The sequence below is a fragment of the Schistocerca piceifrons genome, chromosome 3, assembly GCF_021461385.2.
Source record: "Schistocerca piceifrons isolate TAMUIC-IGC-003096 chromosome 3, iqSchPice1.1, whole genome shotgun sequence".
NCBI lineage: Eukaryota > Metazoa > Arthropoda > Insecta > Orthoptera > Acrididae > Schistocerca > Schistocerca piceifrons.
Genome location: NC_060140.1, coordinates 153926507 through 153954465, shown reverse-complemented (window position 1 = coordinate 153954465; position 27959 = coordinate 153926507).

Below are 27959 nucleotides of genomic sequence, written 5' to 3'. Positions count from 1 at the left end.
TGCATAACGAAAGCCTCCACAGGAGAGAGAATACTGCAGCTGTTATTTTTTGCCAACAAGTAAGACAAGTGTCGGTTGCAGTGTAAGAAAAAGGACCTACAAAACTTCAGCGCGTGCTGATACTACACGATAACGCACTCTGCCAATTTCACTAACTAAGCTATCCAGGAATTGGAAAAGTCATCATGCACTTATTCTTCTGATGTTATGCCTGAACGTGTTTACATTTTAAGCTCCCTGTCGAAAAACACGAATGAAAATTCCTCTCTGGACGAAAATGCACTTCAAACCTAGTCTGACGACATTTTTAACTCATATCGACTAAGTTTTACAGGTGTAGAATCGGTAAATTACCTAAGCGTTTTCAGACTGTTTAAGATAATGCTAGAGAATATACTGCTGTTCATAATTAATTTTTCTCTGATGGTTCAAGTTGTGTTCAACAAAATAATGGACAATGTTATGTAAATATCTCCCGACTGTTGGGGTCTCCTGTTACGCTTAACCGAATTTGGCGTGATAATTGTAAAGGGAGGCTGGATGCCCTTCCTGTCGCCACCTCATAACCCCCCCCCCCTCCCCCCGGGTCGGGATGTGTGTACTCCTACTGTCTGCATCTATGGTAATACATGGAATAGTGCGAACGCGTTTCAAATGTCTGCGAGTTGTGTAACTGAGGCGGAACGTGGGGACCAGCCCGGTATTCACCTAGTGGGATGTGGAAAACCGCCTAAAAACCACATCCAGGCTGGTCAGCACACCGGCCCTCGTCGGTAGTCCGCCATGGGGATTCGATCGAGGGCCGGCGCGCCTACCCGAGTCCAGGATGCAGCGCGTTTGCACTCTCGGGTACTCTGGCGGGTGGACAATGATATTTAAATATTTACTGTACTAATTCAAATGAAATTCATATTACCACTGTATCCTTACTGCGAAAGTCTGTTTTAATGAAACAAATGGTCCAAATGGCTCCGAGCACTATGGGACTTAACATCTGTGGTAATCAGTCCCCTAGAACTTAGAATTACTTAAACCTAACTAAGCTAAGGTCATCACACACATCCATGCCCGAGGCAGGATTCGAACCTGCGACCGAAGCAGTCACGCGGTTCCAGACTGTAGCGCCTAGAACTGCATGGCCACACCGGCTGGCCTTTAATGAAACATAAAGATCTGTGACGGGAGCATGTCTATGTTAGACACAATTCATTCTGTATTTGGAAACGGCCTGTGTTTATTTGCTGTCCTGTATGACAATGAAGTGGTATTGAAATGTAACATTACATAAATGAAGTAAAAAAAGTCGTTATTGACTTCCGACCTGACTGCTAGAAGCTCTATCACGAAACGGCTAAAACTGTATCATTTAACTAGACTGGAACCGGGAACCAAAGCAGTCCTCGCTTTCTAGTTGACGAATTACCTCACACCTAGTGGACTATCGTAGCGTTGTGTTCACCCTTATTGCTCCAGTAGTGGCTACGACATATAAGCTCGCAACATGAAAGACGTGATTAACTGCAATTTTCAAGTCGAATGACTTTCGTGGTCTCAAAGCCATAAATTGATAATTTATTTCGCGCATTATGAGAAATTCACTCAGGTTATTTAATGCAAATGATACGAATATGTCAGTTGAATTTTTAAGCTAATTTGAGTAATAGAGCAAGTAAATCGTCGGTCATGGGTTTGCCTAACAGGTCTTGCGTTGTTGATAAGATTCAGTTACACTTCTAGCAGGAACTACCAGCTTGAGAGATCTAGGAAACGACTACAATTCGTGTCTCAAAGGTGTGGTGACCAAGCACCGAAATACCCAAAGTAAAGTACATCAGTGAGTCTTATTTGCGATTTCTCTAACTGGGTTTAGGGACTTTACATTTACAGAGCAGTACACCATGAGCAGATGTTTTCCCTAACACCTCGAGTAGACTGACAGAACTTCCTCCGCATTTGCACATCCTGCAGGTTTTTTGTCTAATACTGCATTTTCTTGTCATCTCAATGAAATATTCTAAATTGCACTATTTGAACCCAGATTTTACGTTTGGCACCTAACCTAAGTTGATCTCTAATGTCATGTTTCGAATAATCTACATTAGGGAGCGGGCAAACGTTAAGGAAGCAATGGGCACACTGAGATAAATCCGTAGGTGAATAACATATTGAATAGTAGAATGGCTCGCTTTTTCATATCTACGTTTTTGTATCTGTATCGTAGGTGATACATTTTCCTAGTAAACATAATTTTTTTTTATTACCGTGTGAGATGCTTGAACCAGATCACAACTGCAACTGAAACCGTTTTCTTTCATTACATCAAACTTTCGTCGTAAGATAAGATATGACAACTCTATAATGCAACTACTTTCAGTGATACATTTCAATCATGGTGATATAAAATATACTTCAAAGTTTCTCGATCCATTTTCTCACAAGCGATTGCCACATGAATTAATCCGCCGTCACTGTGCCGAAATTTTATGACACTTGCCTTAGTATCTATGAATTCTTACATTCTCCCTGCCACGACACCTCCGAAACATGCAGATCTGATAAAACCTAGCAGAATAATTATTGTATCACTTCCGTTAGCTTACGTTCTTCACTCCTACGTTCGTGGAATTCAAAGTCAGATGGCCTGTCTGCACTTCCCTCGAAGACGCACTGACCCGCTTTCACTCGGTTTATCATTTCTTTTTCTTGGAAAAATTGTGGCATTACAGACCATATCATACCATTCCGCAAGCACAGCGTACGCTGTTGGCAGAATAGCGAAATCGTTAAGGCAGCTAGTTTTCTAATCTTCAGGTAGGGCTTTCGAATCCTAAATTTTAATTGATGGTAAGAGTTATTGATTTTTGGTGGTAAGAGTTATTGATTTAGGAGGACAACCAGAATTATTAAGTATTCGTAACTTCAATGTATTACATCTACATCGCCGGTCTTGCAACTCATTTTCTCTTTATATACTGTGAACCCAGCATGGTATCAAAAGAAGGAGATATGTCTTTGGTGCTTTCTTTGGTACCGGCGTCCGGTCTGCTTGTAAATAAAAAGAACAGAAATTAATATGATGACTTTCCTCGACGTAAAAAACGAAATACTTTCTCTATTATGCCTTCATCAGCTGTGACGCCAAGCACCTTGTGACAAGAAATTAGTTTCATGTTTGTCTCAGTCTTTTTGATCAAGGGTCGTAAAATAATTTAAAATCGCACAACTGAAAAGAGCGAAATAGACTGCCTAGTTTATGTGTATAATGTGCTCCTCTGTTATTCTCAAAAAAAAAAAAAATTGACAAACGAAGAAACGAACTTTCCTCTTCTTCGAGGGAGAACACGACGTTCGTTTGTCATAAACAATTTCTTCCTAATACCGAAATGATACAGTACCGCATCCTGTTCCCTCTCTCCTCTACAACTGTATGTAGCCGCCGGGCAATAGAGGCAACAAGTTTCCGGATGAATCTGTTATTGTGTGACAACTCTTCCCACGCGTCATGAACTGCTTCGGACAGCGCTGTCTTGGTTGTCGGTGCTGGGTCTTCCACACCAAATAATTTCTTCCTATTCTGCCCATATGTGCTGTATGGTACTGAAGTCAGCAGCTTTGTGAGGCCAGTCCAAAAGCTCAACGTCTCCTTTCATTTTAAACGACTGTTCTACCTACACAGTTAGCTGTATCGACAGGAGCACAGCCATGTCGGAAATTTATTGTGCATCCCGAGAATCTTTGTCGAACAGAAAGTAGCATTACGTTCTCCAGTATTTCACTGTAGTAATGACCAGAAAATGGCGGATTTAGATGCCACACAACGTAGCAGCCATTTGCTTCACTTCGGATAATGCTTTTAAAAATCACCAATAAGCATTGCACGTTACCTTCAGTCATGCGTGTACCAACAACGCAGTGAAGAAATTGATGGCGCTAACGGCAGTAATAATCCAAGTATTTGGTAACTTCTTACTCCTGTTTGGTAGTTCTATATCTAAGAAATTTCTTCAAATAGTTAAAACTTCAAAATGGCTTCGAATCTAGGTTATGATGGCTAAAAGTATCTTTATGTTCCGTTGACATGCGACTAGCGTCACTTACGTGTCAGAAGCCCCCAGATAATTAAGTAGTTATTAGAGAATTGAATTTTTTTACCGTGTCTAATTTGTGGCCTAAGCGCGTCATACGTTACGACAAATGTAACAAATGTGGTTTTCAGCGGTCTGGTGGACCGATTCTAGTCCCTTAGTTGTGAGGTATGGGATCGATTCCCACTTCCGGCCTGAATTTTAAACACACCCGAAAAGATAGCCTTCACACCTAGTAACATCAAGCGACGACCGTCAGGTTGCTCCATAGTTCAGAATCTGCATTCTAAATATCATAACGCTTTCCTACCAAATGGGGCAGAGCAGTTTTAGTTTGGGCCATAGCAGAGGCGGAAATCGGGGCAAATCGAAACTCTATCACTTTACACTAGAAAGTTTATTTTATTTACTGACTCAATCGTCATTTGAGGTCACAGGTCTCTCTTTTTTTTTTTTTTTTTTAACGTGAGACTTTGAAACATTTGATGCTCGCCTATGATTCGGACTCTGATCTCCTCTATCGTGGTATTTGACCCACACAGAACAACATAGTTCTATCATTTCGTTGTTTTCTCCAAGAGTGCAAACTTTTCTAGGCCTTCACGCAAAGCACGTGCGTGGGTTCGAATCGTCGTCCAGCACAAAAATATCCGCGGTTCCATTTCATGCCCTACCATATGCACATCGATCTCCTAGTGGCGAATAATTTTAATTTTTTATGTCTCCCCTGTGTTGTCAACAACAACGGTAAGTGCTGTTATTTTTAGTTGAACATGCATACACTTCACTACTAGCGAGCAAACACTCGATGCTGGTGAAAAAATCGGTATCGAACATCCGATTTCACTTAGTTTATAATCTGATTACGTACTGGGCTCGAGTACACGTCACAAGACTTTACATGATGGCACTTCATATAAAACAGGGCAACTTTGTCGTCTGAAATTATCTTAAAAGTTTTTCGTGGTTAGTTAACATGGAGATAAGGGACTTGACAGGAGTCCAGGCAGAGGACAAAAGTTTTCAAGTTCAAATTTCCTAATTGATACTGGTGAAAACTTCGATATTTGTCGACTCCTTATGCCTAGCCACCAATGACGAACGTTGTTGTGACCAAGTCTCCGTCAGCCACGAAAGCTTTGCTTAGTTAGAATGGCTATAGGAGTTTTGTTTCAATACAAACCCAGAACAAAAAGGTTTCTCAAGTCGTTTAAAGTTCAGAGATGTCCAAAGATATTTGACCGTCATAAGTACAGAGAAATTACTGGTGATACGATGTTAACTTCGAGGTTTCCATAGAATTCTTGCCACTGTTAATCGCTTTGCTTTTAACTGGTTAGTTCAACATCTAGTTTATGACAAACCGCTTGTATCAGGAACGACGTATCACAGGTGTGGGAAAATCTTTTAAGGAACAAACATACTTCGAACTGTCATGGAACTTCAAGAGCCCAGATACTGTCTCAAAATATGTTGTTCATAAAAATATTGCCTTCAGATTACTGGAATTACTTACGTGACGGAGATCGTTAACTCAAATTCTAAGTAGGCAGTAATTTTTAAATGTCATTTGTTCTAGTAAACTTCAGTTCAGAAGCATTAAAGTCTCTCTCATCTCTAATGACGCACTTCCTAGTATTTGCAATATCGTGATGTTAATTTACGTCTGAACTGATTACCTTAAAAAGTGTTCTCTAGTGATCTCTTTGGTATCAGTTTTCTACAGTCAAACGACTGTACTGCAAAGATATTAGAGGACCTGAAGACAGCTTCGTTATGTGGGATGCACGCAAATCAGGCGAAACGGAATTCATGTCGTTCTGATACTTCTGGGCATAATAGTACATCCGTGGTACCGTAGTCACCTCACATCTGTATCTATATCTGCGTCAGTACTCTGGAAACCATCCAATAGTTTGCTGTATTGTGCTCTGTTGCAGGACACATTTTAGCAACGCGTTTAGCTAGTCCTCAGCGTGCTAGAATACCTAACCTGTGTAAAGGTGATTATGTCAGTTCCGACAAGGTGGTTACCAACACCGCAGACTAACTCTTCTGAGTCAAAGTTCACACTTTTGTTAAGGAATCATTTAGATACAACAATTAATTTTAGTTGGGAAAAAATCCGATGTCAGGCACAATATTTGACAAGTATCAATCTGAATGTAAAGCCTAATCTTGTTGGCAGGCACTTAAAACAAATGTTTTAAGTGCAATCGTGTATTAATGAACTAGTGAACGAGCAGCAGTAGTTGAAGAGGGACTGCACATTGTTGTCCGTTGTCTTTCGCCATAAGTAGTAGGCTCGAAGTCGTCTCTGGAAAGAGACCCTCCGATTGACGCTCTAGCCGACTCTGCTTGTCAGGCCGTGAAATACCCTTTGACAAAATGATACCGACCAACGATCAATTTTCACCTGCGTGACAGGCGATGCGATATAGGAGACCAAACGTGTCTCCAACTGTGGGCGAGATCGAAGATACGGCTTTGACCTAACATTGTCTCGCCCCTTAATGGTTGCTGATCAGGCAACCCAAATTACACCGTTGTAACGCGTAGACCCTCAGTGTCCCGTGGAATAGTGCACGGTGTGAGGTGGAGAATATCCCTGGTAGAAATATTAGTTTTCCCCTTCGTTGTTCTATTAGGGAACGGTGGTTGTGAAGATCAACTGTCTACAAACTTTGATGTGAGGTCTAATTTCTGTTATATTTTCGGCGTGGCTCTATCCCGGGACATATTTAGGATAAAATAGTGTGTTGCCAAACTCATCTTCGAACTTACACTCACGCAATTTCCACAGAGGCCATCCCTGTGATGCAAACCCCCTCTCTTGTGACTACTGCTACTGGCGTTTGTTGAGCAAGTATGTAACACTCTCGTGCTTAGTAAACGATTGCGTGACGAAGCGTGCTGCTCTTCGTTGGATGAAATCTATTTCATTAAAAATACCCTAGAAGCGCTCTAACAAGTGTTGTGTAAGACACACGTCTGTTGTATGACTTTCATTTCCGTTAGATTCTTCCAGTTTATCCCCAGCCTGGCATCTGCTTTTCCTTCAGCTTTTCTTATGTCGCCATTTGATTTTCAGCCGCTTAGGACTGTTACTCCTCGATGTTACGGCTGCTACTGATTCCATGATTTGTCACCAACAGCGCAATGAAAGAGTAATTAATCCCTTGGCCGTTTTATGTTCAATATGTTACATTTACTAACGTTCGAGGTCATCTGCCAATCCATATATCAGTCGTCGATACCGTGCGGGTCTCCCTGAATCTTGGAAAAGTCCTTTGGCGTTGCCATCTTCCTATGAACCACAGCAAAGAAGTTTCATAGAGTGTTTCTGACGTTATTCGCTATATATGTGACGCTATAATTCTCCATAGTGTGACTCCAGAACTCACCTTCTCTTTCAAAATTTAAAATAAAATATAGATTTTTGCTGAAAATGTTCTTTAGGAAGTGTACTTTATTGTAGTGTTCATCCCAATTTCGCCACAAGCTCCGTTGTCTAGTTGCAAGGCGATTTGTGATAGGGTCTCCGAAAACTATTTGCGGTAGGGAAATATAGTCGAAATAGCGGCCATTGTGGCAGCAAGGAACTGAGATCGGAGATGCCTCTTACAACTTCTGCACAAAAGGCGTTGAAAAGTGTAACGAGCGAGCACAGCTGCCAAATAGGTCCTTAGGACACCGTGGACACGAAGAAGATGGAGTAGAACCTCCTTTTGCATCTGGAAGTACTGCTGTATGGTCCATGGATCGCTGACTGGGGGTCTGTTTAACCTAACTACAAAAAATATAATCCGAAACTTTAAACGCGGTTTTCTCGAAACCATATTTTTCAGATTTTCGGGAAACATAACGTGAAAGCGCTACATATTATTTTGATTGGAATTTGATGCCACCATTCTAAATTGAAAAGTCTATCATCGTACGTAGGCGTTTTGCGATACCTTCAAAAGTCTGTTTCCGGTGTACGTTTTTTTTGGGGTGTAGAAAATTACATTTGTTTCAATACGTGACCATGTGGTTAGAAATTACTATTTTCAATTATCCCGTCTATGCTGATTCAAAATGTATTGAAAACAACTTATAAAACATTCTGAAAATTGTTTTGTTACAGTTCCAGTAGGAGGGATTCCCGTAAATAACCAATGTTCCGGATACAAGGGGTCTTTCCACCTAATGCATCGGTTACAGGGACCGTCCGATGTGGACACAAAAATAATTTCGTGAAGACAAAAGTGTAAGGAATGCAACTGTATCAGCAGATGCATGTTTTTTTTATTTTATTTAAAAATCGCGAAAGTCACTTACTTTTCATGCTTTCAAAGTGAGTTACCGCCTTAAATCTGCCGACTTCATACTATTGACAGTACCATATTGACTTCCATCTCTTAGGAAATTCTGATTCCACTGATAAAACTGATACAATACTCGGTGACCTCCTATTTCATTCTCTCAACGACAATACGGAATGGTATTGCATACCTTCCGGAAATCAAGGAACATTATATTAACCTGTGAGTCTATGTCTACGTCGTTTTGAATGTCATGGACGAACAGAGAGAGCACTGGTTCGCAAAATCTCTGTTTACGGAATCCATGTTAGTTTTTGTAGAAGAAATTTTCGTTATCCAGAAACCTCATAATGTAAGAGCACAGAAAATGATCCATAATTCTGTAACATATTCAAGGCCGAGGGTGTGGCCTATATTTATGTGGATCAGTTCCACGACTCTACTAGAAAACGGTAATGATCTTCTGGATTTTTCCAATCACTTGGTGTCCTTCGTTGACCCATCAACTTACGATGCACTACTACTAGAAGGGGTGCATGTCCTTTCGCAATGATCTCGACAAAAGTACTATTGCCCCTTCTCCTCGTTCCTGTTCCTGTAGCGAATAGTGAGCGGGAACATCGACTGTTATCAGCTTTTGCGTGAGCTCCATGTGATCTTGGCGAGATTAAGTAAGAGGAAATAATGTACTAATTCACATTTCCACGAAACTGCAGATAACGCAGATGGGAAAATGAGCTATGTGACAGGGGTTGATGACAGTTATAAACACAAGAGGGTGGTTACGTAGTGAAAAAATTGTAAGAAAGCCAAACAGTGTTTTGACATACGAGAGGCGGAGACGTTAATCTAGAGATGGGGGAAGCAAAGGAGAGAAAAATTGTGAAGAAACTTGAAATAACCGGCCGGAGTGGCCATGCGGTTCTAGGCGCTACAGTCTGGAGCCGAGCGACCGCTACGGTCGCAGGTTCGAATCCTGTCTCGGGCATGGATGTGTGTGATGGCCTTAGCTTAGTTAGGTTTAATTAGTTCTAAGTTCTAGGCGACTCATGACCTCAGAAGTTAAGTCGCATAGTGCTCAGAGCCATTTGATCCAAACTTGAAATATAACCCAATGGTGAAACAAACGCAATCTGGCTTTTATATTTAGTAGTTTCCTATAGCGCAACGGGCTAGTTAAAAAGGGCTTCAAAGTAAGCTAAACCAATACATAACTGAAACTATAATCGTTATAATAGATCTCATGCAGTTACTCACTACGTGTGTATGTGAACTACACCTTATATGTGCACATCGTCATGGAAATATTTTTTGCTCTCTGTGTGCTACAGCACGCAATAAACTGATAAGATTTAAATTCTGTGATAGCAGATATCGAGGTCTCGCTCGCTACAGCTTTGAAGTTCCTCTGAAACAGTAAGTTACCCGGCTACATGAAAATTTCATTTAGAAACAAGGAGGTGCCATCACTTCTGGTGGCAGTTTATTCTCTTTATACTTTAAATATAGAGAAAACGAGACGTAATTCGTTAGAGAATGTATTTCCGCAGTGCACATATGTTTATAGGAATAATAAATTATCTGCATATTGAGCATATATTGTTGTACTGTTCTGACAATGAATAAAAGATATGATATGTAACAGGCAAGTATCATTGAACAGACCACGTAACTTACCATTACAAAACTGCTACAAAAGACAAGGAAATTCAGTCCATATTCGCATTAATGTCCTTGATAGTGAGCGGAAAATCAATAGGATATGCGACTTGCATCCCCGATTGACTAAATATAAATTGAATAAAGTGGATATTGAGTCCCACCTGTTTTAGCGAAACTTTCAACTCGCACGAAGGACTAATACAGCTTACTTTAAAATCGACTCCAAGTTATCTCACGTAAATAACTTTGATGCTCCATAAAGCGACACAGGACAAATGAAGCCCAAGCAGTAACTATCTCACCACACTGCAGACCGATGTCACTTCGAATCTGCCAATTTCTGTATTACATGACAAGGTGTCTATACGAAACACATGAGCACTACCTCTCAGCACCATGAGCACAGAGACTTATTTGTCTGAGGTCCATGCGATCCTCTTACCTCCCAAGTTTTCCTATTGGCTGCCTTCCTTTGACAATCAGGAATCTTGCTATGACAAACCCACGATCTTCATTCAACTGCGAATTTCACTAGCAGATGGAAAGAAAACTGCAGATTCCTTGAGGCAGACTAGTACTTGCCGATGCATCCATGAATGAGATGACAAAAGACATGGGATACCTCTTAATATCGTGTCGGATCTCCTTTTGCCCGGCGTAGTGCAGCAGCTCGACATGGCATGGTCTCGAAAAGGCGTTGGAAGTCCCTTGCATAGATATTGAAGCATGCTGCCTCTATAGCCGTCCATAATTGCGAAAGTGTTAGGGTTGCAGGTTTTTGTACACAAAGTGACTTCCCGATGCGATTCGTGTCTGGCAATTTGGGTGGCCTCCCTTCGCTCCACTTGTCCAGAATGTTCTTCATACAAATCGCGAAGGATGTGGCTCGGTGACATGGTGCATTGTCATCCACAAAAATATCATCGTTGTTTGGGAACATGAAATCCGTGAATACCTACAGATGGTCTCCAAGTAGCCGAACTTGAACATTTCCCGTCAACGATCGGTTCAGTTGGACAAGAGGACCCAGCCGATTGAATGTAAACAGAGCCAGCACCATAATGGAACCACCGTCAGCTTGCACAGTGCCTTGTTGACAACTTGGGTCAGTGACTTCGTGAGGTCTGCACCACACTCGAATCCTACCATCACCTCTTACCAACTGAAATCAGGACTTATCCAATCGGGTCACGGTTTTCCAGTAGTTAGGGTCCAACAGATATGGTCACGAGCAGAGAAGAGGTGATGTCGTGCTGTTAGCAAAGGCACTCACGTCGGTCGTCTGCGGCCGTAGTCCATTCACCCCAAATTTCGTCGTACGTCTCACATTGGTTTCTGTGGTCATTTCATGCAGTTTTGCTTGTCTGTTAGCACTGACAACTGAGCGCAAACGATACTGCGCTCGGTCGTTAAGTGAAGGACGTCGTCCACTGCGTCGTCCATGTCGAGAGGTAATGCCTGAAATTTGGTATTCTGGGCATACTCTTGACGGTATGGATCTCGGAACATTGTACTCGTTAGCGATTTCCGAATGGAATGTCGCATGCGTCCAGCTCCTGTTCAAAGTATGTTAGTTTCTTTCGTGCGGCCATAATCCCGTCAGACAACTTTTCTCACGGATCACCTGAGTACAAATGTCAGCACTGCCAGTGCCATATATTGTATATACGATGGTACCGCCATCCGTATATCTACACATCGCTACCCATGACTTTGTTACCTCGGTGTATATGTCCGACAGCAAAAAAATGGTTCAAATGGCTCTGAGCACTATGGGACTCAACATCTGTGGTCATCAGTGCCCTAGAACTTAGAACTACTTAAACCTAACTAACCTAAGGGCATCACACACATCCATGCCCGAGGCAGGATTCGAACCGGCGACCGTAGCGGTCACGCGGCTCTAGACTGACGCGCCTAGAACAGCACGGCCACACTGGCCGGCTGTCCGACAGCAGACGAAGTACCTCACGGCATGTCTATGAACAGACGGCATGAATGTGTATGAAAGCAGGCGAGTCTGAGTCTCTGACTGGCACTGATTTTTGTTACAGATTCGCTTTGGATTGGGTAAGTATGGTTATATAGCGGTCACGCTGCCGTATCAGGAATAAGCTGAAATTGTTTTCAGACACCACTAGTAAGCGAAAACCCAAGTAAAAGAACTGGAGCAACGTCAGTTTGTAATTATCCGTTCATATCATGGTAGTAACGATAGCTACATCTGTTTTACTTAATAATACACTGATATAACTAATCACAGTGTGTAAAATAACCTAAGATAACGTAACAGAGGAAAGGAGACTGTACTGTACTCTGTGTTTGCACATAGGCCATAAGAAAGAACTTGTTACGTCTCTATCAACAGATTGTTGATCGGCGGTGAATCAACGAAACGTCCTAAGCGACTGGAGAAAGTCGTATTTCGTTCTCATTTTATAGGACTAGCTCAGCGCCCGCTACTCCGCTCGCGTAGACTGTATGGCCTCTAGAGATATTTTTGTTTTTATTCAATAGAATTTTCAAGATGTTTACAAACTGCAACACCTCCTAAGACTTTCAAGCTAATTAAAGGCATATAAGCACGGTCTTCTTCAAATGAACTTCTGACGAAAGAGCGATTCTGGTAGCTGCAGTGCACAAAGATTTCGTTGCTTATGCGTTTTGCGGTATTGTGGAGATATTTCCGTAGTAACTTTCATCTCCTAATAAACGTTTCTTTATATTTAACAGAGAGGTGAAATACCAGTTTTCATAAATTTAGCTTTAAAATGTTTAACGTATTGAAGTATGTTCTTAAAACTTTTCATCCCCTACTTACTGCCTTAGGGGTTTAAATTCCAGAAACACTGAAACACAATTTTTTTTCTAACGAAGAAGTCAAATACCAATTTTCATAGTTGTACCATTCAAAATCCTTTAGCATCACTTTAGTAATAATTTATTTTTAAAAGACTTTCATCCACTATTTTACTTCCTTAGTGATTAGATTTTCAAAAATTCTGGATGACGTATTTTTTTATTTTCTGACTGAGAAACTAAATACCAGTTTTCGTAGCTCTAGCTTCCAAATTGCCTTAATAGTGACATACTTTCAAGAAGCCTTTCATCCCCTATTTCATCCCCTTAGGAGGGGAATTTCGGGCAACCCCTTCTTAAACGATGCCTAAAGTACAAGATCCTTACTCTCTTCAAACTTCAAGTTTTAGCTTTAAAAACGCTTTCATAATAAAATATTTTCATAAAAAATCTTACTCCTAGTATATCCCCCTAGGAGTTGAATTTCCAAAAACGCTGTCATGCGTACGTTTTATTTCTAACATAGAATCCTAATACAAATTTTCGTAGATTTAGCGTCAAAAATGGTTTCACAATGAAATATTTCCATAAAAGCTTTCATCCCCCATTTCACCCTCAAAAGGACTGAATTTCCAACTACAGTGAAACATGTATTTTCTTATTTATAACTCAGAAGACAAATTTAAATTTTCATAGATTTAGCTTTTAAATATTTTTGTAATGAATTTTTCCATAAGAAATCTCGTCCCCTATTTCTCCTCCTCCTCCCCGTTGGGTTACATTTCCAAAAATGGTCAAACACGTATTTATTTATTTCTGAGCCAGAAACTAAATGCCAATTTTCTCAAGCGTAGCAGCAAAATTGCCTTAATAGCCTTCATTCCCTATTTCACCCTCCCCCCTTCCATTAGGGGTGTAATTCCGAAAAATCCCTTCTTAACAATGCCTACAGTATAAGATCCATACGTTCTCCAAATTTCAAGCTTCTATCCTTAGTGGTTTGCGCCATGCGATGATGTGTCAGTCAGTCAGTCAGTCAATCAGGACATTCCCTTTTACATACGGAGGTAAACGGACACAGCAGTAGGCCTGTATAGTTGACCTCATTTGTAGCATTCAACACACATTTCGAAAACAGCTATGTCGTCAAACACGCTCACTCTTTCAGGATGTTTCACAAAGATTTAATCAGTTTCGTAAGACCGTATCTAATGCATGAATAAACACAGAAAGCTGAGGTGAAATTAAATTTGAGCACAGGACTACAAAACATTTGTTTCGAAATAAACATCCGATTTTATTGAGGTAAATCTTTGGCATATATGCACAAACAATCTTTATCTAAATTTTACAGTTCCGTTAGTATCAAAGCTACCTTTCACGAATGTTCAGTTTACGCTCTAGCAGGTGCACGACAAACATCCACACATTACTGCAGTGCGTATGTTGTTAATTGTAGGAAGAACGATGCAACGCTCCTTCGGACATGCAGGCATGTCAGGAGGAAGAGGCGCTGCGGCGACTACAGCCGATATGAAATACGTGAAATGTATTCGCAGTTGTAAATACAAACCACGATCAGCTGTATAAAGGAATGACGACAGTGAACATTTGCGCTGGACCGGTATTCGAAGCCGGATTTCCCACTTCACGCGAGTGATCACCTTAACCGCTTTGGCTACCCGTGCACTGTTCACGGCGAGACACAAACTTCCATATGTCGTCGTTCCTGCGTCACAATCTGTACTCGTACAAACAGTATGCAATTCCCGCACAGGGGAGGACATTTTAAATGAAAGTCGCTGCACAGCATCGGCGGATAAATACGATACTGCATTACCTGTGTTGTTAAAGAGAACGACCCTATGCTCCTTCGGGCACTCCGGCATATCACAAGGAAAAGGCACTGCGGCCACAATGGTTGTAATTTCTTGCTCTTTCATTGTCAACTAAATCTTTGAATTTATCCGTGACATTGTAATGTCGTTTCATAGCAAATTTGCAGCACCTGTCGATTATGCGACTTCATAATAGATAAATGGGAAATCCACACTGCATGGATTTATCGCAGCATTATGACGGAATTGGGGCGTGTCCACAGACTTGCAAATTCTGTATTATCTTCATTTGAGTGCAGCCAGCCAGGCTGTGCGTCGAATGCTTAACCTCAACGGAACTTGTAACCCATGCTTGTGGTGAAGTAAACGATGTTGCAATAAAAATCATGCTCTCGTTCGTGACACCAGTTTTGTAGCACACGCACACAGAACACAAATATACGATACATGACAGGCACATTTATAAAACACGATTCTAAAATGCAATCAGCTCCAGTTGATTGCAATTTCCGTATATGATTCACGTATCAAATGAATTATTTTCCAGCGCTTGTGCAATGTTATGGATCAGATATTGTTGTTACAGAATTAATTTTGTAGCTTGTGACCACACCCATTTACCATTTCGAACGAAATTAGGATCGTCATTTGCTTTTGATATGCCATTTATTAACGAAAACCATTTGCCTTTTAGTAGCTGGTTGTCAGATTGTTGAGTCTCGACATTGACGTCTGATTAATGCAAATTTTTCAATGCTGAGTAATAACTGGAACGTTTTCCAGTTAACTCAGTTGAAATTTGCATCTCTTATGTTCAGGAAAGTACCTAGTCGGGGCAGTGGCGGTCAGCTGTCCACGCACCCTCCTCACCTATTAAAAATATTACGATTCTCTGCAAAATGATGTCGCACCCTGCCCCGCCACATGGACTGAAGTATCGTTTCGGCATTAAATATTATAAGCCGTATCCAAGTGTCTTGTCATTATGTCAGAACTACTTTGCCATTCGTCGCTATTCTCCTTGAAGTTGAGAAATACAGAGATCTCTGCCTTTTCAATGCTTTCAGAAGCGTTATACCATCAATTCGCGATTTTAGTGCTGTAATCAGCCAATATAAAAAATCAACCAAAATGTGAATACAAAAAGTATCCTCATATATGTCATCTGCTAAACAGCAAAATACATTCAGATCTCAAATACATGTTCTCTTGCTTAAGCAGACATTAGTACTCCATACGTATTATGGTGATGGCAATAGTAGAGTGAAATAGTTGTGTAAGAAATTATACTACGCTCTATCAACAACAACAACATATGCATATCACTACACTCATATAATTGCATAATTACCTGAACACTATCACTAGATGTCTTTGGAATGTGATACATAAAACATGTAATTCAATATTGCTGCTAGAAATGGGCACCTGTCCAATATGCTTCCGCCATTTAAATGAAAAACACTCTATTAGGCAGCTTACGTCGCTGTCACAGCTTCTAACGTATCTTCACGAAACCCTGAAACGTCTTGTCCAGGAGCAAGAAATGTTTGCCAGAGAGACGATAACCAGCTTATTCATTTTTCCCGTAAGCGTCGTTCGTTTGGAGATATGAACAGCAGTAAAAAATGTTCTGAGTGTGCTATTCGTTTAGATTTCGCTTTTTCAAAAACTCATCAAAACATTTGACTACAATTCTCCTACAACCCGTCTACTTTCTGGAGTTAGCAGTAAAAAAAAAAATGGAAAAAAGAGGAAAATGCACATTACTCTTACAGTCAACCCCCTTCTCTTGGAGGTTTGTATGCAGTGTACACGAGCAAAGTCAGCGAAACGGAAATTACGAAACTTTTTTCTTATTTTCCATGTAGCACAATACTGCAGTACCTTAAAAAGGTAACTTTAGTTCTTGACAGAAAGTTATGTCGCCTATTCCTGATATATTTCAACAAATATAGCATCGTTAAAGATACAGGATATTCCAGACTTTGATTGTGGCAGTAATAGTTATTCGGTTTTTGAAAAATGTTTTATTAACGTGGTATGGTGGTATGTAACAAGAAAAGACCAATATAAACAAAACAAATTTAAACGTGATGGCTGTAGAATGATTTAGACTGTTGTCAGAAACCAAGACGAACTATACAGCTATACGTAATTAACAACAGTTAAAAGTTATGGCTCTCGAATAATTTAGTCTTTTGTAAGAAACCAAGGCAAAATGCAATGAGCCATACGTCGTTGTCAACACACAACAAGAACAAAAGCAAATGAAACACATTGGTATTGCCAGTCAATCATCCATAAAAAGGTGATGTGTTATCATCACCACTACACCGTGCTGGCAAATACACAATAAAACGACTATGGTGTTGCTTATAATCTCATTTTCGGTCCACCACTTCATAATCTCTCTAACAGTACGGCGCAAATATTCCACGAATCGGTCTCTGTCGTAGGAATTACATACACGCCGAACAGTTTGCACAATTTCTCGCAGCTTCGGAATTACGGTCTTCTGAAGGGAGACGTATTCGTCGCGTCCCGCTTTGCTGCTCTTCAGGGCCTACGGAATCAAACACAGAGATTATAAAAAGCAAGTCACCAGTTAACATATTACTGCCACACATCACTGCAAATAAAGCGAAAGTAAAGAATGCTATCGTTACAGCAAATTGAATCCATGAGGTTCAAAGTAGAGATTAAATCCCTGTTCCATATTAGATTATTTCAACGAAGTCCCATTTATTCCACATAGGCCCAACTTATCTATTATTAGTGTCGACAAGCTTAATAAGCGCACGATAACATACTCTTGAGATACGAGTAATATAACTTAAACAGTTACACTCCCAGTACCATCCGAAACAATTACGTAAAGGAAGATAAGATTCATGCATTTAAAAATCTGACATAATATGACGGACTACGGACTGTAGAAAATGCAGCATCCGCCAGAACCTTTGTATATTTCTTGGAAGACCCAACTAGGATCAATGAAATTCATTACGGTTTGAATTGCGAATAGGACATACACAAATACGATGCGTAGATTACTCTGCGTATTTAGTGAGCATCCGAGCACTTAAGGTCAGATTATAGATTTGGGAGGAGAGCCTGAGGGACTTCATCGTATTTCGTAATGAAGTCGAATGTCTCCTAATGTTGTTATGAAAAGATGTTACCCACAATTAGGCTAAATCTATTGCACAGGTTGTGACTCACACTAAATTCTCGTAAAGGCAAGACTCCTATCCTGACGAGGAAATTTCTCATACCCGCATGTAAACTACGTAGGTATTAGTCACCCTTTACCACATTGTAAAACAATTAACAGCAAAAAGAACCACAATTAACAGCAATTACATAGCAACAGCCGGCTAGGCCGAGATATTTACTGCTACTAAACTTAGTAACTAATACGAACCACCTCCAAAAACCACTGCTTGTTGTACAAGTTAAAACTCGATACGCATCCATTAAAACATTGTATCCTGCCACACCTCAAAAACAGAATACACAAAATAACTGTGGATGTTTGTAAAATAGAAACATTCATGTACCTTTAGTTTCCTTTCAATGCGCTCCTTAATGGACATAAATATACTTTTCTCACTTCCACGAGCTGCATCTCTGTCGTTATAAACCCTTTCTCCTTGAGATGCGCCGTTCGCAATGTGTTTCGACTCTGTAGGAATTGCGAGACCAATTGACGGCCCCGAAGGAGATGCAACACCACATTCCAGCTCAGACGGGTTGAGAATGCCCAAGAAAACTCCTGCAGCGCACACAACCGCTAAAATCAGAAATGCTTTTGCAAGCCGCATTTTGCCACATCACCTACAGGCAGACGTGTAACAGCGGTTTGTTGCCTGGAAAGGTAGTAGTCCCTGTTGAGCGATGTTCTTTTGTTTTTTTCTTCCGGTGTCACAGTACTCCCCCTCCCTAATTACATAGTATATCGTTAAATTTTCTTCAGTGGGAAATGTATCGCAACCCTGATAGGTTGTTCTCTCTCTCGGTGGTCTTCAGTCCGGAGACTGGTTTGATGCAGCTCTCCATGCTACTCTATCTCGCGCAAGCCTCTTCATCTCTCTGTACCTCCCAGTATAGGTTGTTAGTTGCTGCAATAGCCCATGAATTTTCAGCTACGTATATCGAAATAAGGGAACGTGTTATTCCACTCAGTGGAAACCATTCTCTTGAAAAGTGTTGAAGATGTGTTTCAAGTGTGACTATATAATTCTAATTCCAGTAAGAAAGCATGAACAGTGTAGTGTTTGCGATGAGAATTAAAACGAAGAGGCAGAATGAAACCGAGGTTCATCGCGCAGTCAACTTCTCAGGAATGACACGAACCATACCACAGCACTAAGTATGTGCGTAACAGCGATCTGCTTTTGATGCGCTTGTTAGGGGGAGGGGGAGATGTGACATCTACAATTAAAGCCACTGCCAGAGGCCAGCTCCTTCTGGACATGTTTTCGGTGGGATGTGGTGAGCCCAATTTGTAGTTGCCGGCCGCCGTTGGAACTACGGAGAGAGTTGTATGGTGGCCAGCAATCGAGACGAATATTCCAGTCTGCAATGTGGCGTGCTGTGGAGACGGTCAGCCTGTACAATCATAACGGTCAATAAGCGACGTCGCCAAGATGTTGAAGAAAACTCCCACGTGGATGGCGGACGGTGTCTTCTTCCGGTGGCCAGAGAAAACGGCATCCCCTTGGAGAGGTACTGCTGTAATGCACAGAGGTCTAGGAAATGCTTTGGTTGCCCTCAGTCATTGACGGGCAGCTGGTAACCTATTAGCTTGATGTTACTCTATGGCAGGACAGAGCACAGTGCAGGAAGCAGTAACAGACATGTGTTACACTACGAAGCAATTGTTAGAAGTGTGATACTGCGCGGTTGTCTGTGAAGACATTGGTCTGTTCGTTCTGTATTTTGTTTTATTTTCGTGCTACAGGTGTTCTCAACCATGTACAAGAGCGATTTCTATATTGTGTTTCATATTCGCGCTTGAGATGTGTTCAACTATTGTGCATAATTACAAGTTTTCTGAATTGAATGTTGAAGCCTGTTGTCCAGAGACCAGGTAGGCTGGTGTATTACTGTTGTCAACAGCAGTAGCGATTACCTGGTGGTAGGTCTTCACTGTGAAGGTTGCTCCTGTAGTGACTTTATTCACTTATTGTACTGTGTTGTTATGTCTGCCCCGTTATAGAAGAACTATCGGGCAGAAGTTGTGAAGACTGTAATTTCATTTCTGTTGTTCTTGCTTGGTAGCCACCTGTTTGTCCCAGGGATTGAACCGGACTTTAGCAGTGCATGTTACATGTGTCTAGGATGAGTTCTTATTTATTATTTATTTTTGATCGACGCTCATTTTACGTAAGGGCTACTTCTGGGCAGAAAAGGGAGGGAACGTCAGTATTTAAATTCGCATCGACAACGAGTGCATCAGAGATACTATTTGTACATCTCGTTGTGTCACTGTATCGCTAAGTGTTGCTCAATTTGCTGTTTCAGATGAAGTACGACGCAGCATAGCTATACACCAAACACGATGCTCTTCCCTCTCGGTAATGACATGTCTCCATCCTGAGTTCGGTCTTCCACCGATCGTACAATCTCGTGCCCACCGCTGCCAGCAGTCACTTACAGTGGCCACATTTCTGTTAAGTCTTTCTGCAGTACCGCAGAAGAAACATCCAGCTTCTCGTACCCTTAGTAGTAGCGCTTCAGTCCGGAACCGCGCGACTGCTACGGTCGCAGGTTCGAATCCTGCCTCAGGCATGGATGTGCGTGATGTCGTTAGGTTAGTTAGGTTTAAGTAGTTCTAAGTTCTCGGGGACTGAAGACCTCAGATGTTCACCCCCACAGTCCTCACAGCCATTTGAATCTTATTAGTAGACCACATTAAAACTCAATGAGCAGTTGAAAAATGTCGTGTTTACACATTACAGATATTCTTCAACAACATCAACTCACTACGTAATGTCTCAAAGTTAAGTAACGCTTTCGACCGTTACAGCATGTACTTAAAGAGAAACTCATTTGCATTCTCATACTGCCCTTACTACCGCCACTCTTATGCTGCTAGAGCGAAATTTGATAGACATCATCTTTAGGATGTAGTAACATGCCTAATGCTTTCGTTTACATCGGACAACACCTGCTTGGTGTTGCGACTATTTACCGTCAGTGTAGATGAGGAACTGTTATCTGCAAGAAATAATACAAAATATATAAGTATTTTTATTTTACCTCCTTTCAGTCTAAAGTCGTTAAGAGGTGTACAAACAATCTGTCACATAATCTGATTTTCGTTGCCTTAGCATTTCGTTCTACCTTATTCTTTGTAATACCTGTTCATTACACCATTTTTACCCCTCACATCTTATGTCGTTCTGTAACACATTTCAAATACTTCCACTTTCCTCTGGATCCCATACACGCCATTTCCTCCCACACAATTCTGGGCCAATATATATTCACTAGTTATGTCCTTAAAAAGCCTCCGCATTTACTACCGCATGTCGTATTTTGGTGAAGGAATTTTTCTTGTATGCTCCAGTCGACTTATGATCTTTCTACTGAATCGCCCATTCTGTGTACCTATCTATCCACGTAAGATCTTTTCTAATAAAAGCACAGGTTTAGATGGTTATTATATACACATCAAAAAAAGTTTTACGTCACCCCAGTTCCCTGAAATCCTGAAGATAGACGTTGACAGACACAGTACCTATGTTCAGAGATGTTACCAAACTCGCCGAAAGATGCAAACAACCATGAATCACAAGCGTTTATTAGACGGAGGGGGTCCGACAGCCGATCACTTCCAGTCATTCCACCAGCAAGGAGGTACGTGGCTTGTGATGTCTGTAATTCCACCATGCCTAGACGGTCAATGCCGCGGTACTTTGTGCCAAGAAGGGCTCTCAACAAGGGAAGTGTCCAGGCGACTCGGAGTGAACCAAAAGCGGTGTTGTTCGGACGTGTATGAGATACAAGGAGACAAGGATGACATGCCTCCCTCGGGCTGCCCAAGGGCTATTACTGCAGTGGATGACCGCTACCTTCGGATTATGGTTCACAGGAACCCTGACAGCAACGCCATCATGTTGAATAATGCTTTTCGTGCAGCCACAGGACGTCGTGTTACGACTCCAACTGTGCGAAATAGGCAGCATGTTGCGCAACTTCACTCCCGACATCCATGGCGAGATCCTTGTTTGAAACCACGACACAATGCAGTGCGGTACAGATGGGCCCAACATCATGCCGAAAGGACCACTCACGATTCACATCACGTTCTCTTCACCGATGAGTGTCGCATATCCCTTGAGCCAGACAATCGTCGGAGACGTGTTTGGGAGAACCCGTTCAGGCTGTAGGGCTTAGACACACTGTCCAGCAAGTGCAGCAAGGTGGAGGTTCCATGGTGTTTTGGGGTGGCATTATCTGGGACCGACGTACGTCGCTGGTAGTCATGGAAGGCGCCGTAATGGCTGTATGATACGTGAATGCCAGTGCAACCATATCGGCAGCATATTGGCGTGGCATTCGTCTTTATGGACGACAATTCGTGCCCCCATCGGGCACGTCTTGTGAATGACTTCTTTCGGGATAACGACATCGCTCGACTATATTGGCTTGCATGTTCTCGAGACATGAACCCTGTCGAACATGCCCGGGATACTTGAAAACCGCTGTTTATGGACGACTTGACTCACCAACCACTCTGAGGGATCTACGCCGAATCGCGTTTGACGAGTGGGACAATCTGCACGAACAGTGGCTTCATGACTTCTGCATAGTATACCACGACGAATACAGGCATGCGTCAATCCAAGATTACGTGCTACCTCTGAAGCTCTCGCTGTATGGTGGTAGAAGATGCAATGTGTGGTTTTCATGTGCAAAAAAAAAAAGGGGGCTGTACGGGTTCCGTAATTCTCTGAACCGAAACGATGCAATATTATCTTTGGTGTGTGTCTTATCATTATATTTTTATGTGTGAGCTGATTTTCAATATGTAACTGTGGTGTCACCGTCAGACACCACACTTGCTAGGTGGTAGCTTAAATCGGCCGCGGTCCATTTAGTACATGTCGGACCCGCGTGTCGCCACTGTGTGATCGCAGACCTAGCGCCACCACAAGGCAGGTCTCGAGATACGGACGAGCACTCGCCCCAGTTGTACGGACGACATTGCCAGCGACAATACGGACGAAGCCTTCCTCTCATTTGCCGAGAGACAGTTAGAATAGCCTTCTGCTAAGTCCATGGCTACGACCTAGCAAGGCGCCAATTGTAACAGTGCATGTATCTTACGAGTCGCATTTGTATAGTCAAGAGAGATGTATCACAAGGAGTCATTAAAGTTAAGTATAAAGCAGCTACGTACTTTTCTTGCTACCATTTAATAGTTATCCTGTTCCAGACTTGACGCCAGTCGGCGTGTGTGTACGCGTGCCTTTCTTTCGGCTACTTTAGTGTGGCGTAACAGTCTTGTTACGTCACTACAGTAACTATCATTCTCTAGAGGGCCTGTCGACTCATTTCCAGCTAATCATCTGACATGTCAGTAGTGTGGCAGAGATAGCCACTAATGAGAAAGTTCAGAAGTAATTTGTAGTTCCAGCATTTACTTTAACCAAGATAAACCTTTCAAAAATCTTGGTCCAAATTGCGATGGTTTGTGTGTCTTTAAATTGAATTTAGCGGCACTTGCAATTCTTCCCGCCCAGCTGGTCATGGCAGATCCGCCATCGCACTAAATGTGTGGCCACAGGGCATTGCTGGTGGCGTTGACCCGCAGTAGCGCCACTCTAAGCATCGCTGTCGCTCCACCGATTCCTAACGACAGCTTCGTTTGGAGGCCACCACTGCCATCGATGTGGAAGTGGCAGCCAAACCTGCATCACGTCGTCCGTGTGAAGGACCTCCGTGCTACCCGAGGACGTCCGTGTCAGAGGACTGAGTGTCGAAGTTCTTGTTAGTGGGACGGGGAAATGTAGCATCTTCTACTACTGGCACTGCCGGAAACCTAGGACGAATCATGGGGCAGCGCCGTCTGGAGTTGTTTTCTGTGCGATGTGTTGGACTCAAACTGTCGTTCCATGCTCCATTTGGAACAGTGCAGGACGCCAGTTGGTGGCCTCTAACCATGACGGAATTTCGCTCCTGCAAACGTTGCGTGCAGTAGCGTTGCGGAGCCTGAACACTCATAACGGTCACAAACGGATGTGCCCAAGATGTCGAGGACATCTGCTATGTGGAGGGCAGAGGGTATCTTCTCACGGTGGCCAGAGGAAATGGGAACAACCAGCTGAGACAGGGAACAGTAGGCCAACTGTTGTAGTGTACAGATGACAGGGAGTTGCTTTGGTTATCCTCAGTGAATTGTGGACAGCTGATAAGTTGGTAGCCTGATGGTACTATATGGCTGTACGGAGAAGAGTGGAGGCACCTGTGTCTGGTGTGTGTGTGACCATGAAGTATCTGTTAACAGTGTGATTAGCAGGGTTGGCTGTGAAGACAGACAGCTTTTCGTTCCGTATTGTGTTTTGCTTTCAAGTTACAGGTGTGTTCTATCACGTACAAGACAAAGATCATATGGTGTCTTGTAATTACGTTTGAGTTCTGTTCGGCTATTTGCATAATTGTAAGTTTTCTGAATTGTATGTTGGTGCTAGTTGCCCATAGAACATGTAGCCTGTTATATGTAGCAGTAGCGAGTAGCTGGTGGAGGCTTTTGGTAGTAGAGGTAGCTCGTGTAGTGATTTTATCAATCTGGTATGCTGTGTTATTGTGGCTGCCCAATTATAACATGCTAAGGGCTGAAACTGTGAATAATGTGATGTCTTTTCCATTGTTCTTAGATGGTGACGTCTTGTTTTTCGCAGTTCCTCAAGGGGAATTGTGTACTGTATTGTACAAATCTGTCGGCTATTTTTTTTTATATTTCATTCGTTATTCTGCGATGGATGGGCATCAATTCTGCAGTCCAGCTGCTGCTGGTCTCCACTCAGTGATGCTGGATGACTCAGAGAGCTGTAGGAACGTAATTATAATGGCAGGTGTAGATGTGAAGCGGTTACGATGTCATTAATGCACAAAAATATGATCTTCCATTCTCAAAACTTGAGTTCGAATATGCTTACCCTCACATTAACGAGAAATCCAGTTTAGGCCACTGGCATATTTAAATGTTTCACAAATCTGGATGTTTCATGATTCGACGAGCCAACCAAATGGAGACACGCAATGGAGCCCCTTCCGAACCCTGTCAGCTGCTGATAAGCTGTCTCACACGAATACTTGTCATGTCCATGTCTCTTACACCAAACGCTGAACAATTCACGTTCACGTCACTTACATGACGTATCTAGCCTCGTAACCAAACTAACACGATCAACACTAATGCAATATGGTAGCTGTTCTATTTGTCACAAAGATATTTACACGTCCATAGTGTGTTCATCTATGAAGATACACTAACGTCCGACCATAACTTCTGGAAGCTTGAGGTTTCATCTAATGCAGCATATGAATTATGATGTTGAGCAGGTGGCAAGATCAATGTGTTCTACATAAATATATTCATAATCTGTTGAAGTAAAACAGCTTATAGTTTATATGATGCACAATATCAAAATTTATATGCACATTACTACAGTCGTATAATTGGATTATTACTTGAATGCTGTCGCTAAGCGTCTATGGAATGTAATAAATAAATCCTATAAATCAATTTGTATATTCAATCTGTATGTTGAGCAAGCAGTAAAGGAAACAAAAGAAAAATTTGGAGTAGGTATTAAAATCCATGGAGAAGAAATAAAAACTTTGAGGTTCGCCGATGACATTGTAATTCTGTCAGAGACAGCAAAGGACTTGGAAGAGCAGTTGAACGGAATGGACAGTGTCTTGAAAGGAGGATATAAGATGAACATCAACAAAAGCAAAACGAGGATAATGGAATGTAGTCAAATTAAATCGGGTGATGCTGAGGGAATTAGATTAGGAAATGAGACACTTAAAGTAGTAAAGGAGTTTTGCTATTTGGGGAGTAAAATAACTGATGATGGTCGAAGTAGAGAGGATATAAAATGTAGACTGGCAATGGCAAGGAAATCGTTTCTGAAGAAGAGAAATTTGTTAACATCGAATATAGATTTAAGTGTCAGGAAGTCGTTTCTGAAAGTATTTGTATGGAGTGTAGCCATGTATGGAAGTGAAACATGGACGATAACTAGTTTGGACAAGAAGAGAATAGAAGCTTTCGAAATGTGGTGCTACAGAAGAATGCTGAAGATAAGGTGGGTAGATCACGTAACTAATGAGGAGGTATTGAATAGGATTGGGGAGAAGAGAAGTTTGTGGCACAGTTTGACTAGAAGAAGGGATCGGTTGGTAAGACATGTTTTGAGGCATCAAGGTCTCACAAATTTAGCATTGGAGGGCAGCATGGAGGGTAAAAATCGTAGAGGGAGACCAAGAGATGAATACACTAAGCAGATTCAGAAGGATGTAGGTTGCAGCAGGTACTGGGAGATGAAGAAGCTTGCACAGGATAGAGTAGCATGGAGAGCTGCATCAAACCAGTCTCAGGACTGAAGACCACAACAACAACAACAACACAAATCAAGATATACAAATGCTACTAAAAATAAGAATGTGCCCAACACACTTCTCCCATTAAAGCGAAAAAAACTGTGTTTGACAACTTACATTGCTAACAGAGCGTCCTACGCATCTTGACAAAACCAAATCGCTTTCTTACCAGAAGCAATAAATGACTAACAGAAAGACATTAACCATAATCAGAATTTTGCTTGTAAAATTTGTTTGTAGTGAACCAGACACATATAAAAAAATTGGCTTTGACTCTCCCGCTACTCCTCTGATTTCTGCAACATACAGCAAACAAGTCAAGACAAGTGGAAAATGCACATTAGCCATTTAGTCAACTGTCTTCTGTTGGAGTCTTGTATGAAACAGCGAACCCAAACAAAGTCAGCAGAACGGAAATTCCAATAGTTTTTTCATATTTACAAGACACGTGTCTGTAGTACAATACTGCCGTACTTTCAACAGTTTATTTAATACTGGATCGTCAAGATGAATTTAAAAAATCATAACTTCGTATATAGAGATAGAATATTGCAACACTTGCCTTTGGCAATCATAGTCATTATATTTCGAAACATTATTTATAAGAAATGTAACAACAAGAAACAATAAAAACACAACAAATTTAAGCGTGTTGGCTGAGGAATGATTTAGTCTGTTGTAAGAAACCGAGACGAACTAGAATCAGCCACACGTCGTCATCAACACAGGATTAGAACGTAACATAAACACTTTTGTACTACCAATCATTCATCAAGGAAAAAATGATGAATTATCATCACTGATATGATGTGCTGGCAAATACACAGTAACACCAGTACGGTGTTCACTATAATCTCATTTTCATAGCACCGTTGTATAGTCTCTTCTACAATTCGGCGCACATATTCCAGAACACTGTCTCTGTCGTAAGACTGCATAGTCTCAACAGTTTTTCGCAAATATTCTGCTGCACGATCCCTGTCGTAAGAATTAAATACACGCCGCACCGCTAGCACAAATTCTCGCAGCTTCGGAATTACGGTCTTCTGAAGGAAGACATATTCGTCGGGTCCCGCTTTGTTGCTCTTCAGGGCCTACGGAATAAAACACAGAGTGCATGAAAAGCGAGATACCAATTAACTGTTTATTACGACACATCACTAGACATAAAGCGAAAGTAAAGAGTCTACCATTACAACAAATTATTTCCATGAATTATCGAAATAATTATTTAACCCCTGTTCCACTTTAGGGTACTTCAGCGAAGCGTATTTAGAGGCCAATCGAGAATTTAAGGTCTCAAATTATATTGTTGGGAGGAGAGCGTAATCGATTTTCTCGTATTTTGTGATAAAGTCGAATGTCTCCTAGTGAAAAGATGTTACCCACACAAAGGCTAATTCCACAGTAAATTCTGGTATCACTATCTTCAAACAATTCAACCACTGCCATTGGAAATAATATGCACGGTATAGAAGATTACCGATAAGTCTCCTATCCTGACGGGGAAGTATCTGAGACCCGCATGAAAACTGTTCAAGTATCATTTATACTTTAGCACATTGTACCACAATTAACAGAAACAAGAACCAAAATTAATTGCAATTAGATACCATTAGCCAGTTAGGCCGAGATGTTTACTGCTA